General features: G+C 44.9%; 1 pseudogene; it reads right to left on the minus strand.

Moving 5' to 3' along the window:
- Nucleotides 1–1401: 1401 nt before the first annotated feature.
- Nucleotides 1402–5931, minus strand: LOC118402365 (uncharacterized; annotated as a pseudogene).
- Between the last annotated feature and the right edge of the window lie 6592 nt (nucleotides 5932–12523).

Below are 12523 nucleotides of genomic sequence, written 5' to 3' on the forward strand. Positions count from 1 at the left end.
TTTCCCCCTTCTGATGACCAGGTGGCGAATCACATCTCTGCATGTCTGGCAGACATATCAGTGTGGATGACGGATCACCAGCTCAAGCTGAACTCGGCAAGACGGAGCTGCTCTTCCTCCCGGGAAGGACTGCCCGTTCCATGATCTCGCCATCACGGTTGACAACTCCATTGTGTCCTCCTCCCAGAGCGCTAAGAACCTTGGCGTGATCCTGGACAACACCCTGTCGTTCTCAACTAACATCAAGGCGGTGGCCCGTTCCTGTAGGTTCATGCTCTACAACATCCGCAGAGTACGACCCTGCCTCACACAGGAAGCGGCGCAGGTCCTAATCCAGGCACTTGTCATCTCCCCGTCTGGATTACTGCAACTCGCTGTTGGCTGGGCTCCCCTGCCTGTGCCATTAAACCCCTACAACTCATCCAGAACGCTGCAGCCCGTCTGGTGTTCAACCTTCCCAGTTCTCTCACGTCACCCTGCTCCTCCGCTCTCTCCACTGGCTTCCAGTTGAAGCTTGCATCCGCTACAAGACCATGGTGCTTGCTCTACGGAGCTGTGAGGGGGAACGGCACCTCAGTACCTCCAGGCTCTGATCAGGCCCTACACCCAAAACAAGGGCACTGCGTTCATCCACCTCTGGCCTGCTCGCCTCCCTACCACTGAGGAAGTACAGTTCCCGCTCAGCCCAGTCAAAACTGTTCGCTGCTCTGGCCCCCAATGGTGGAACAAACTCCCCACGACGCCAGGACAGCGGAGTCAATCACCACCTTCCGGAGACACCTGAAACCCCACCTCTTTAAGGAATACCTAGGATAGGATAAAGTAATCCTTCTCACCCCTTAAGATTTAGATGCACTATTGTAAAGAGTGGCTGTTCCACTGGATGTCATAAGGTGAATACTGTTGTAAGTCGCTCTGGATAAGAGCGTCTGCTAAATGACTAGAAATGTAAATGTAAATGTAAGTATCTTGGAATGTGATTGAATTACTGGACTCACTGGCCGCTGCATTTGAGGAAAATTGGTGTCTGAAGCCACCTGTTGGAATAGAAGGGAATAAAGGCAATGCCATCTGAAACGTTCGACAGCTTGCTGAAATGGTTTTTCAAATAGATAAATTATGTTTCCACATAATTATCCACTTATTTGCAGTCATTTTCATTTGTTAGGTGAAATCTAATATCTTTATTGAGCAATACATGTCCCCTTTCAGGTCATGAAAATGAAATGGGTCAAATAGTTCAGGTTGTGGGTGTCACATGTATGGGTGACCCAGTGAATCTGGTGGGCCAAGTAATACAAGGTCAATATGTTTCACACAAAATGTCTTTATCTAGGCCTAAGTATAAAGACACAGTGCTAGTAGAATTTGGCTTTGATGTTTTTCATCAAAAACAGCTAAATTAATCTACATATCTCTATACAAGCTCTGGTAATTCTGTATGTCTAGTCAAACAATGAGCAACAGACATTGAAAACAATAAAGAAAATAATAAAAGGTCTATAGCAAGAGCTACAATTAAGCTACCTCCAGTCTCTCTCCAGTCCCACCCTGAGTTTCATAAGGCACAGTTCAGTCATTTTCCAACCTACACAACAGGACAATGATCCAAAATATTCCTATCACGCACTGTGCAGATAAGTAAAGTAATGTAAAGTAAATTAAAGTCTCCCTCACCAACTTCAAACATCTGCTATCTGAGCAGCTAACCTATCGCTGCAGCTGTACATAGTCTATCGGTAAATAGCCCACCCATTTTTACCTACCTCATCCCCATACTGTTTTTAGTTATTTACTTTTCTGCTCTTTTGCACACCCATATCTCTACCTGCACATGACAATCTGATCATTTATCACTCCAGTGTTAATCTGCAAAATTTTAATTATTCGCCTACCTCCTCATGCCTTTTGCACACAATGTATATAGACTCCCTTTTTCTACTGTGTTATTGACTTGTTTATTGTTTACTCCATGTGTAACTCTGTGTTGTCTGTTCACACTGCTAAGCTTTATCTTGGCCAGGTCGCAGTTGCAAATGAGAACTTGTTCTCAACTAGCCTACCTGGTTAAATAAAGGTGAAATAAAAATATTAAAAAATGTGCAATGTATTCAATTTCATATTCTGTTGACATCTAGTGGGCACTGTGTGCAATCCTGAATGGCCACCTATGTGCCCTTACACATAATGATCGATAGTCACAAGTGAATGGTCCTACATTCAGGTGTTAGTGACTTCAAATTGTAATTAAATGTTTAATTATTCAGGTCTGCTCTTGTAATTAGATACAGAATGTCCGATGTCGTTTTCATTAAATATCAGTTTTCTTATGTCCAATAGGCATTAATTGTGAGAAGTCATGTGGCGTGACAGGTGGTGCCGTTCCCGGAAGAAGTCCTGGCAGATAGGGCATGTGAGTTTCTCCTCTCGCCTCCTCACCTGGGACCGCTCCAGAAACTCCTTTGAGTGGTGGGAGCGCATGTGTAACACACCAGGTCTGAAGTCATGCTGAAGGAGAGGTTACACTTGGCGCACCAGTTCTGCACTGACACCCCAAAGGAGCTAAATGTTGGAGGAAGAATTGTTAGAGATGATGTTGTTTGTATTTGGGCTCCAATAATCCTGGACCAGTGCTCTGAGGGTAAGGAAAAGCATTGCAAGTAACCGGTGTGGGTAGAGTCTGTGCGCCAGGTAAATCACCATTCAACATAATGTTATTAGATGCCAACAAATTGTTGTATCCCAGAACAGTCTTTGAGGTAAAAATGTCTCTCACGTCTTCTAGGTGGTTCGATGGGGCAGGTGTGTTGGATGGGTGAGCTGTAGAGCAGTTAGAAGAAGTCCCTTCATTGGGTTTACAGAAAGCGCTTTTCTGCTCCTCCTGTCCACTGAACAGGACGAATGAAAACTCACTGTTGTTGCTCTTGGAGTTCAAACCAGAGCTTATCTCCCTCACTGTCTCAGAATCAGCCTCTGTTGGCGTTTCTTTCTCGTGCATAACACTCCTTTTTGTAGCTCCTACTTCTGTGAACGCACTATTGTTGCATTCCACTTGGTCCTTTTTGAGCTGGTACTTCGCCGCCTTCAGTTTCAAAACAGAGCCAGTTGACTCTGGCACAATGAGGTGGTAGTCTCTGGTTATCTGTGTGATGTTGTCATTCAAGATGTTGGTTTTCTCCAGTAACACTGGTTTCCTCCATCGGGGGTAATCCGTCTCCTCATGTTTCCTTTTCCGCAGAGAAATCTCTTCTTCCTAACTGGCGCTGGATTCTTTATGTTCCAGATCCCTGGCGATGTTGTGGAAGTCTGTGATGCGGTGTTGCCGTTTTATTTCAATGTGTTTGTGTTCATAGGCCTCTCTGCTCGGCATGTCATTCTTCACCTGGGAGCACAGGAAGCGGCAGTGGGCCAAGTAGGGATGCTCGTTCTTGAAGACCTGGTTACATTTTGCACATTTGAGCTCTGTGAAGATATGCATTTTGTTAGTTAATATGGACATTACAAAACACATTGGTGCAAAATGAAGCACATAACAATAGTCCACATATATTATCTTTGAAAAAGTTTCAGTACATCTCTTAATTTTGTCCTTTCCATTAAGAATTTATGCACAGGCTACAACAAAACGTCTGACAAAATGCTGAAACAACAAGGGTAACATTAGTAGGCCTATCTTTTAAGGACGATCATGAAGAAGATGAGGATGCCCTTGTCAAATAGATTCTCACATTCCTATAGGATTTTGTCACCTCTATCAGAATCCTATTGGACAACTTTTCCCCCTATTGGAAATCAAAAGTAATCCGATTGGATCCTTTTTCATAATACTTGTAGGATTTTGTCACTCCAATCAGAATCCTATTAGAACTTTTTTCTTAATTGAACCCAATAAATTATAAGCTGTCTTAAGTTCCAGTACAATACAACAACATTAATAACAATATTTTAGTTGCTCTAAAATAAAATAACGTCATCTGTAGCTTTATTGGACAATCTCACAGCTAAATATGGCACAGAAACCTAAACATTTATGTTCAGCTGCAATCAGACCAGTAAACTGAGGAACACTCTCTCTCTCATGTCTCTCCGGAGCATAATCTTCATCTCTTTGCCTACTCACATCAGTAATAAATAATTCCCTGAGGTTCTTAACCTTTTCAACATAGCAGCACAATATCGGAGTGATTCAAACCTATCACATTTTGGAACCAGTCCTCTTGACGCCTATGGGATTCTACTGTATAGTATAGGATTTTATTTTACAGGATTCCAATACAATAGACAAATCATATCAGATGTTGGAACCAGTCCTATTTGACAGCTATGGGATTTTACTGTATACTATAGGATTCTATTTTACAGGATTCTAATACAATAGACAAATCATATCAGATTTTGGAACCAGTCCTATTGGACTTCTATGGGATTCTTTCCTATAGGATTTTATCTTAAATGATTCCAATACAAGAATCCAATCAGATTTTGGAACCAGTCCTATAAGATAAAATCCTATAGGAGAGGTTCCAAAATCTGATAGGATTTTCTATTAGGGTTGTTTTATTGGAATCCTATAGGATTTTTTGGCTAGGTTGCTGAATAAGAGCTGTATTTCTATAGCACTTTCCCAAGTCTCTCACCGGCATTATGTCCTCTGGTTGAGATGTCAGTGAAGCCCAGTAGATGTGACAGCTCCTGGTCATACCACACCAACAGTTCCTCATCCTGATGGATTTCCTTAGTGGTCCGGAAATACAGCTGGCCTCCCTTCAGGAACACTTCGGTGTTCTGCTCCTCCCGGTGATGTGCCGCTTGCACCAGAGGCAGCCAGGACAGCACAAGAGCAGAGCTCCGCATAGCCTCGGGGCCCACCTGTTCAGAGAAATCATTATGACATAGACATCAGGATCGCCTCTCCTCAATCATAGTGAAAACATTTAATTGATTGGAATTTGTAAAGATGTAAATGCAATGGCTGGTCAATCATTTTCCACTGGTATGTGGATGACAATCAAGCCATTTTGTGGTATATAATTTTCTTAACAAGATTTTGATTTAGCCTATGAGTCTCTGTTTTGTATCCTTGTGTCTCTGTGTGGTATGCCAGCTTGCAAGCCAAAATGTGTTATTAAATAGAAAATAAATTTACCCTGAACACGTATGATTTGCTTCTCTTGTCGCTGGATTTTAGCGCTATGAAGGTGATGGTGTCATGGAACGTGTTCTGAAGGATGCACGGGCCGAACTGTGCCCCAGCAGGGATTTTGCACATGACATGTACACTGGAGTAGAGGACTGTCGCGTGGCGGTGGAGGAATTTACCCTCGCTAGTCCAGAGGGAATGAGGTAAAAAATGATGGTTCATGGTTTGTCTGTAGGAAGATGATATATGTTAATAATGCATTATTAAAATGATAGTTATTTGAAAAGTGTAGGACATTTTAAATGTGATGAATCGAGACTTTGAATATTATGCTTTTGCGAAAGAGTTATTAGAATACAATATATTAGGCTTAAATATGCATAATCCCAAATTAGTAGGCCAATATAAATGCAGTGTAAAACTTTTCCCTGTTAGTTTACAGCATTATACTGGCAGCAGAGTTGCTGTTACAGGGATCCTGTAAAACATTTTACAGTAAGAACTGTAATCATTGCAGCAACACTTCTTGCGAATCCAAGATGGCGTAGCAGTAGGACGTGTGTGTTTGTCTTTGTCTGATCCCGTGTAAATAGCCAGTATTTTTTCGTATATATCTTAATCTCACTTTCTATCTCACTTTCTATCTACAAGCTAAAAATATTTTCTTTACAACCCCCCTCACCCAATATGGTACGGATCTGCTATTTTTATTCCTTATAACTGGAACTTCCATCAGGAGCTTGCCAGCTAACTAGCTACTAGTCATGGTTTGCCACGGCTAGCAGTCTTCACTTTTTCTCAGTCACCAACCAGCCTTAGCTCGGACAACACCTGCCAGTTTGCACAGTGCGATACCAACTCAGATCATATCGGACTGCTCTCTCTACCACATCACCGGATTCCTGCCGCTCTGGATCATTACACCGGATCATCGCAGATAGCTAGCTGCAAATGAGTGGCTACTGTTAGCCAACGCTCTGTCCCGAAGCAAGCACCAGCTAGCCTTAAGCTAGCCTCGAGCTAGGCCCATATACCAGCTAATTCTAGGGCTACAATACCTCCTTTGCCAATTGGCCTGGACTACAGGTCGACTGATTAGGATTTTTCAACGCAGATACCAATACCGATTATTGGAGGACCAAAAAAGCCGATACTGATTCAAATTGGTTGATTTATTTATGTGTAATAAATGACAATTACAACAATACTGAATGAACAATGAACACTTATTTTAACTTAATATAATACATTAATAAAAATCTATTTAGTCTCAAATAAATAATGAAACATGTTTAAATAATGCAAAAACACTGTGTTGGAGAAGAAAGTAAAAGTGAAATATGTGCCATGTAAAAGCTAACGTTTAAGTTCCTTGATCAGAACATATCAAAGCCGGTGGTTCCTTTTAGCCATGAGTCTTCAATATTCCCAGTTAAGAAGTTTTAGGATGTAGTTATTATAAGAATTATAGGACTATTTCTTTATATACCATTTGTATTTCATATACATTTGACAATTGAATGTTCTTATAGGCACTAATCTCAGAAGTTGATAGGCTTGAAGTCATAAACAGCGCTGTGCTTCAAGCATTGCGAAGAGCTGCTAGCAAACGCAGGAAAGTGCTGTTTGAATGAATGACTTAATTATAATATAATAAACACACAAATATGAGCCTCAGGTCATTAAGATGGTCAAATCCGGAAACTATCATTTTGAAAACGAAACGTTTATTCTTTCAGTGAAATACAGAACCGTTCCATATTTTATCGAACGAGAGGTACCCATAAGTCTAAATATTGCTGTACATTGCACAACCTTCAATGTTATGTCATAATTATATACAATTCTGGCAAATTAAATTATGGTCTTTGTTAGGAAGAAATGGTCTTCACACAGTTCGCCACGAGCCAGGCAGACCAAAATGCTGCATATAGACTCTACTTGCACAGAACACAAGAGTAGTTACAATTTCCCTAGTTAATACTGCCTACTAACATGAATTTCTAAATATGAAAATATATATATAACTAAATATGCGGGTTTTTAAAAATATACTAGTGTATTGATTATAAGAAAGGAATTGATGTTCATGGTTAGGTACATTGGTGCGACGCCAGTGCTTTTTTTCGCGTATGCGCTTGTTAAATCATCACCTGTTTGGCGAGGTAGACTGATTCGATGATAAATGAACATGCTAAACTAGTAATATCATCAACCATGTGTAGTTAACTAGTGATTATGTTAAGATTGATTGTTTTTTATAAGATAAGTTTAATGCCAGCTAGCAACTTACCTTGGCTCCTTGCTGCACTCACGTAACAGACCCCTCTCCTTGAACTTTCTTTGTTTGTAAGCTTGTGTAGTCAAATTAATCTATGATCGTATGCTATCCATTTGTTGTTTGTATGTTCTTTGTATGACATTTTCATATTTGATAATCAACCAATGATATTAGGCCACTCTTGGCCATGATTACAGACACCTGTGTCTTTTGACACTACATAAATGAGTCATCCCGCAGTGTTTGTGATGATACCCTGATGAAGACAGCTTGGCTGTCGAAACGTTGGTAATTACATTTTTGCATCTGAGCTCCTAGAGTGTGCGGCTCTCTTTTATTTTCAAGTCTCTATGGGGGTGCCACAGGGAGAGCAGGGCTAAGAGAGCAGGGCCCTGACGCTTGCCTTATGTGGCAGGGCATGCAAACTATTACAGACTACAAAGGGAAGCACAGCCGCGAGCTGCCCAGTGACACGAGCTTACCAGACGAGCTAAATCACTTTAATGCTCGCCGAGGCAAGCAACACTGAGGCATGTATTGAGAGCATCAGCTGTTCCGGACGACTGTGTGATCATGCTCTCCGTAGCCGACGTGAGTAAGACCTTTAAACAGGCCAACATACACAAGGCTGCGGGGCCAGACGGATTACCAGGACGTGTGCTCCAGGCATGTGCTGACCAACTGGCAGGTGTCTTCACTGACATTTTCAACATATTCTTGATTGAGTCTGTAATGCCAACATGTTTCAAGCAGACCACCATAGTCCCTGTGCCCAAGAACACAAAGGCAACCTGCCTAAATGACTACAGACCCGTAGCACTCACATCCGTAGCCATGAAGTGCTTTCAAAGGTTGGTAATGGCTCACAGCAACACCATTATCCCAGAAACCCTAGACCCACTCCAATTTGCATACCGCCCAAACAGATCCACAGATGATGCAATCTCTTCCGGGTTGGAGCGAGCGGTCGCATCGGCACTTTCGCTCCGCAGGTAGTATAACTTTTTCATTACATTTCATTATAGTACAACGGTTTGATTTGTCTAATCTTAGCAATTTCTTCTTAGCTAGCTACATAGCCGTCCTTGTATCAAAGATAATTGCATAATTATCGTATTTCGTCGTCCTAACGTAGTCTTCACTTCACCAGCTAGCCAGCTAGCAAACGCCCACCGATTAGCAGCACTGTTACACTCAACTGAACGACTTGATTAGTGTAGTGTTAGCTAGCTACATAGCTGTCTTTGCTGTCTTCGTATCCTAGATAATTGTGTAGTTTAGAGTGTGTAGTCTTAGAGTGATTATCTTAATTTACCGAGGTTAGCTAGCCAGCTATTTGTCGTCCTTAACGTAGGAGACTCTGCGAGCTAGCTAACAGCTAACAGCTAACAGCTAGCCAACGTCTACTGAATAGAACTCAACAACCCGGTCGCATTCACAGGTAGTATCACATTTTCATTTCATTTCATTACAGTACAACGGTTTGATTTGTTTGATCGTAGCTAGCTACATAGCTAGCTACATAGCCGTCTTTGTATCAAAGATAATTGTGTAGTCTAGAGCGATTTTCTAGGTTAGCTAGCCAGCTATTGTCGTTCTTTTAACGCAACGTAACGTAAACAACACTGCTAGCTAGCCATCTAGCCCCGAATAGCAGCACTACAGAAACTATTACACTCAACGGAACGACTTGATTAGTGTAGTGTCAACAACGCAGCCACTGCCAGCTAGCCTACTTCAGCAGTACTGTATCATTTTAATCATTTTAGTCAATAAGATTCTTGCTACGTAAGCTTAACCTTCTGAACATTCGAGACGTGTAGTCCACTTGTCATTCCAATCTCCTTTGCATTAGCGTAGCCTCTTCTGTAGCCTGTCAACTATGTGTCTGTCTATCCCTGTTCTCTCCTCTCTGCACAGACAATACAAACGCTCCACACCGCGTGGCCGCGGCCACCTAATCTGGTGGTCCCAGCGCGCACGACCCACGTGGAGTTCCAGGTCTCCGGTAGCCTCTGGAACTGCCGATCTGCGGCCAACAAGGCAGAGTTCATCTCAGCCTATGCCTCCCTCCAGTCCCTCGACTTCTTGGCACTGACGGAAACAAGGATCACCACAGATAACACTGCTACTCCTACTGCACTCTCTTCGTCCGCCCACATGTTCTCGCACACCCCGAGAGCTTCTGGTCAGCGGGGTGGTGGCACCGGGATCCTCATCTCTCCCAAGTGGTCATTCTCTCTTTCTCCCCTTACCCATCTGTCTATCGCCTCCTTTGAATTTCATGCTGTCACAGTTACCAGCCCTTTCAAGCTTAACATCCTTATCATTTATCGCCCTCCAGGTCCCCTCGGAGAGTTCATCAATGAGCTTGATGCCTTGATAAGCTCCTTTCCTGAGGACGGCTCACCTCTCACAGTTCTGGGCGACTTTAACCTCCCCACGTCTACCTTTGACTCATTCCTCTCTGCCTCCTTCTTTCCCTCCTCTCTCTTTTGACCTCACCCTCTCACCTTCCCCCTACTCACAAGGCTCGACCTCATCTTTACTAGATGCTGTTCTTCCACTAACCTCATTGCAACTCCCCTCCAAGTCTCCGACCACTACCTTGTATCCTTTTCCCTCTCGCTCTCATCCAACACTTCCCACACTGCCCCTACTCGGATGGTATCGCGCCGTCCCAACCTTCGCTCTCTCTCCCCCGCTACTCTCTCCTCTTCCATCCTATCATCTCTTCCCTCTGCTCAAACCTTCTCCAACCTATCTCCTGATTCTGCCTCCTCAACCCTCCTCTCCTCCCTTTCTGCATCCTTTGACTCTCTATGTCCCCTATCCTCCAGGCCGGGTCGGTCCTCCCCTCCCGCTCCGTGGCTCGACGACTCATTGCGAGCTCACAGAACAGGGCTCCCGGGCAGCCGAGCGGAAATGGAGGAAAACTCGCCTCCCTGCGGACCTGGCATCCCTTCACTCCCTCCTCTCTACATTTTCCTCCTCTGTCTCTGCTGCTAAAGCCACTTTCTACCACTCTAAATTCCAAGCATCTGCCTCTAACCCTAGGAAGCTCTTTGCCACCTTCTCCTCCCTCCTGAATCCTCCTCCCCCCCCCCCTCCTCCCTCTCTGCAGATGACTTCGTCAACCATTTTGAAAAGAAGGTCGACGACATCCGATCCTCGTTTGCTAAGTCAAACGACACCGCTGGTTCTGCTCACACTGCCCTACCCTGTGCTCTGACCTCTTTCTCCCCTCTCTCTCCAGATGAAATCTCGCGTCTTGTGACGGCCGGCCGCCCAACAACCTGCCCGCTCGACTCTATCCCCTCCTCTCTTCTCCAGACCATTTCCGGAGACCTTCTCCCTTACCTCACCTCGCTCATCAACTCATCCCTGACCGCTGGCTACGTCCCTTCCGTCTTCAAGAGAGCGATAGTTGCACCCCTTCTGAAAAAACCTACACTCGATCCCTCCGATGTCAACAACTACAGACCAGTATCCCTTCTTTCTTTTCTCTCCAAAACTCTTGAACGTGCCGTCCTTGGCCAGCTCTCTCGCTATCTCTCTCAGAATGACCTTCTTGATCCAAATCAGTCAGGTTTCAAGACTAGTCATTCAACTGAGACTGCTCTTCTCTGTATCACGGAGGCGCTCCGCACTGCTAAAGCTAACTCTCTCTCCTCTGCTCTCATCCTTCTAGACCTATCGGCTGCCTTCGATACTGTGAACCATCAGATCCTCCTCTCCACCCTCTCCGAGTTGGGCATCTCCGGCGCGGCCCACGCTTGGATTGCGTCCTACCTGACAGGTCGCTCCTACCAGGTGGCGTGGCGAGAATCTGTCTCCTCACCACGCGCTCTCACCACTGGTGTCCCCCAGGGCTCTGTTCTAGGCCCTCTCCTATTCTCGCTATACACCAAGTCACTTGGCTCTGTCATAACCTCACATGGTCTCTCCTATCATTGCTATGCAGACGACACACAATTAATCTTCTCCTTTCCCCCTTCTGATGACCAGGTGGCGAATCGCATCTCTGCATGTCTGGCAGACATATCAGTGTGGATGACGGATCACCACCTCAAGCTGAACCTCGGCAAGACGGAGCTGCTCTTCCTCCCGGGGAAGGACTGCCCGTTCCATGATCTCGCCATCACGGTTGACAACTCCATTGTGTCCTCCTCCCAGAGCGCTAAGAACCTTGGCGTGATCCTGGACAACTCCCTGTCGTTCTCAACTAACATCAAGGCGGTGGCCCGTTCCTGTAGGTTCATGCTCTACAACATCCGCAGAGTACGACCCTGCCTCACACAGGAAGCGGCGCAGGTCCTAATCCAGGCACTTGTCATCTCCCGTCTGGATTACTGCAACTCGCTGTTGGCTGGGCTCCCTGCCTGTGCCATTAAACCCCTACAACTCATCCAGAACGCCGCAGCCCGTCTGGTGCTCAACCTTCCCAAGTGCTCTCACGTCACCCCGCTCCTCCGCTCTCTCCACTGGCTTCCAGTTGAAGCTCGCATCCGCTACAAGACCATGGTGCTTGCCTGCGGAGCTGTGAGGGAACGGCACCTCAGTACCTCCAGGCTCTGATCAGGCCCTACACCCAAACAAGGGCACTGCGTTCATCCACCTCTGGCCTGCTCGCCTCCCTACCACTGAGGAAGTACAGTTCCCGCTCAGCCCAGTCAAAACTGTTCGCTGCTCTGGCCCCCAATGGTGGAACAAACTCCTCACGACGCCAGGACAGCGGAGTCAATCACCACCTTCCGGAGACACCTGAAGCCCCACCTCTTTAAGGAATACCTAGGATAGGATAAAGTAATCCTTCTCACCCCCCCTTAAAAAAGATTTAGATGCACTACTGTAAAGTGGCTGTTCCACTGGATGTCATAAGGTGAATGCACCAATTTGTAAGTCGCTCTGGATAAGAGCGTCTGCTAAATGACTTAAATGTAAATGTAAATGTAAATGTGTGTGTGTGTGTGTGTGTGTGTGTGTGTGTGTGTGTGTGTGTGTGTGTGTGTGTGTGTGTGTGTGTGTGTGTGTGTGTGTGTGTGTGTGTGTGTGTGTGTGTGTGTGTGTGTGTGTGTGTGTGCGTGTGCGTGTGAATGAGG

Source organism: Oncorhynchus keta, unplaced genomic scaffold (genome assembly GCF_023373465.1).
Source record: "Oncorhynchus keta strain PuntledgeMale-10-30-2019 unplaced genomic scaffold, Oket_V2 Un_contig_13089_pilon_pilon, whole genome shotgun sequence".
NCBI classification, from domain to species: Eukaryota; Metazoa; Chordata; class Actinopteri; order Salmoniformes; family Salmonidae; genus Oncorhynchus; species Oncorhynchus keta.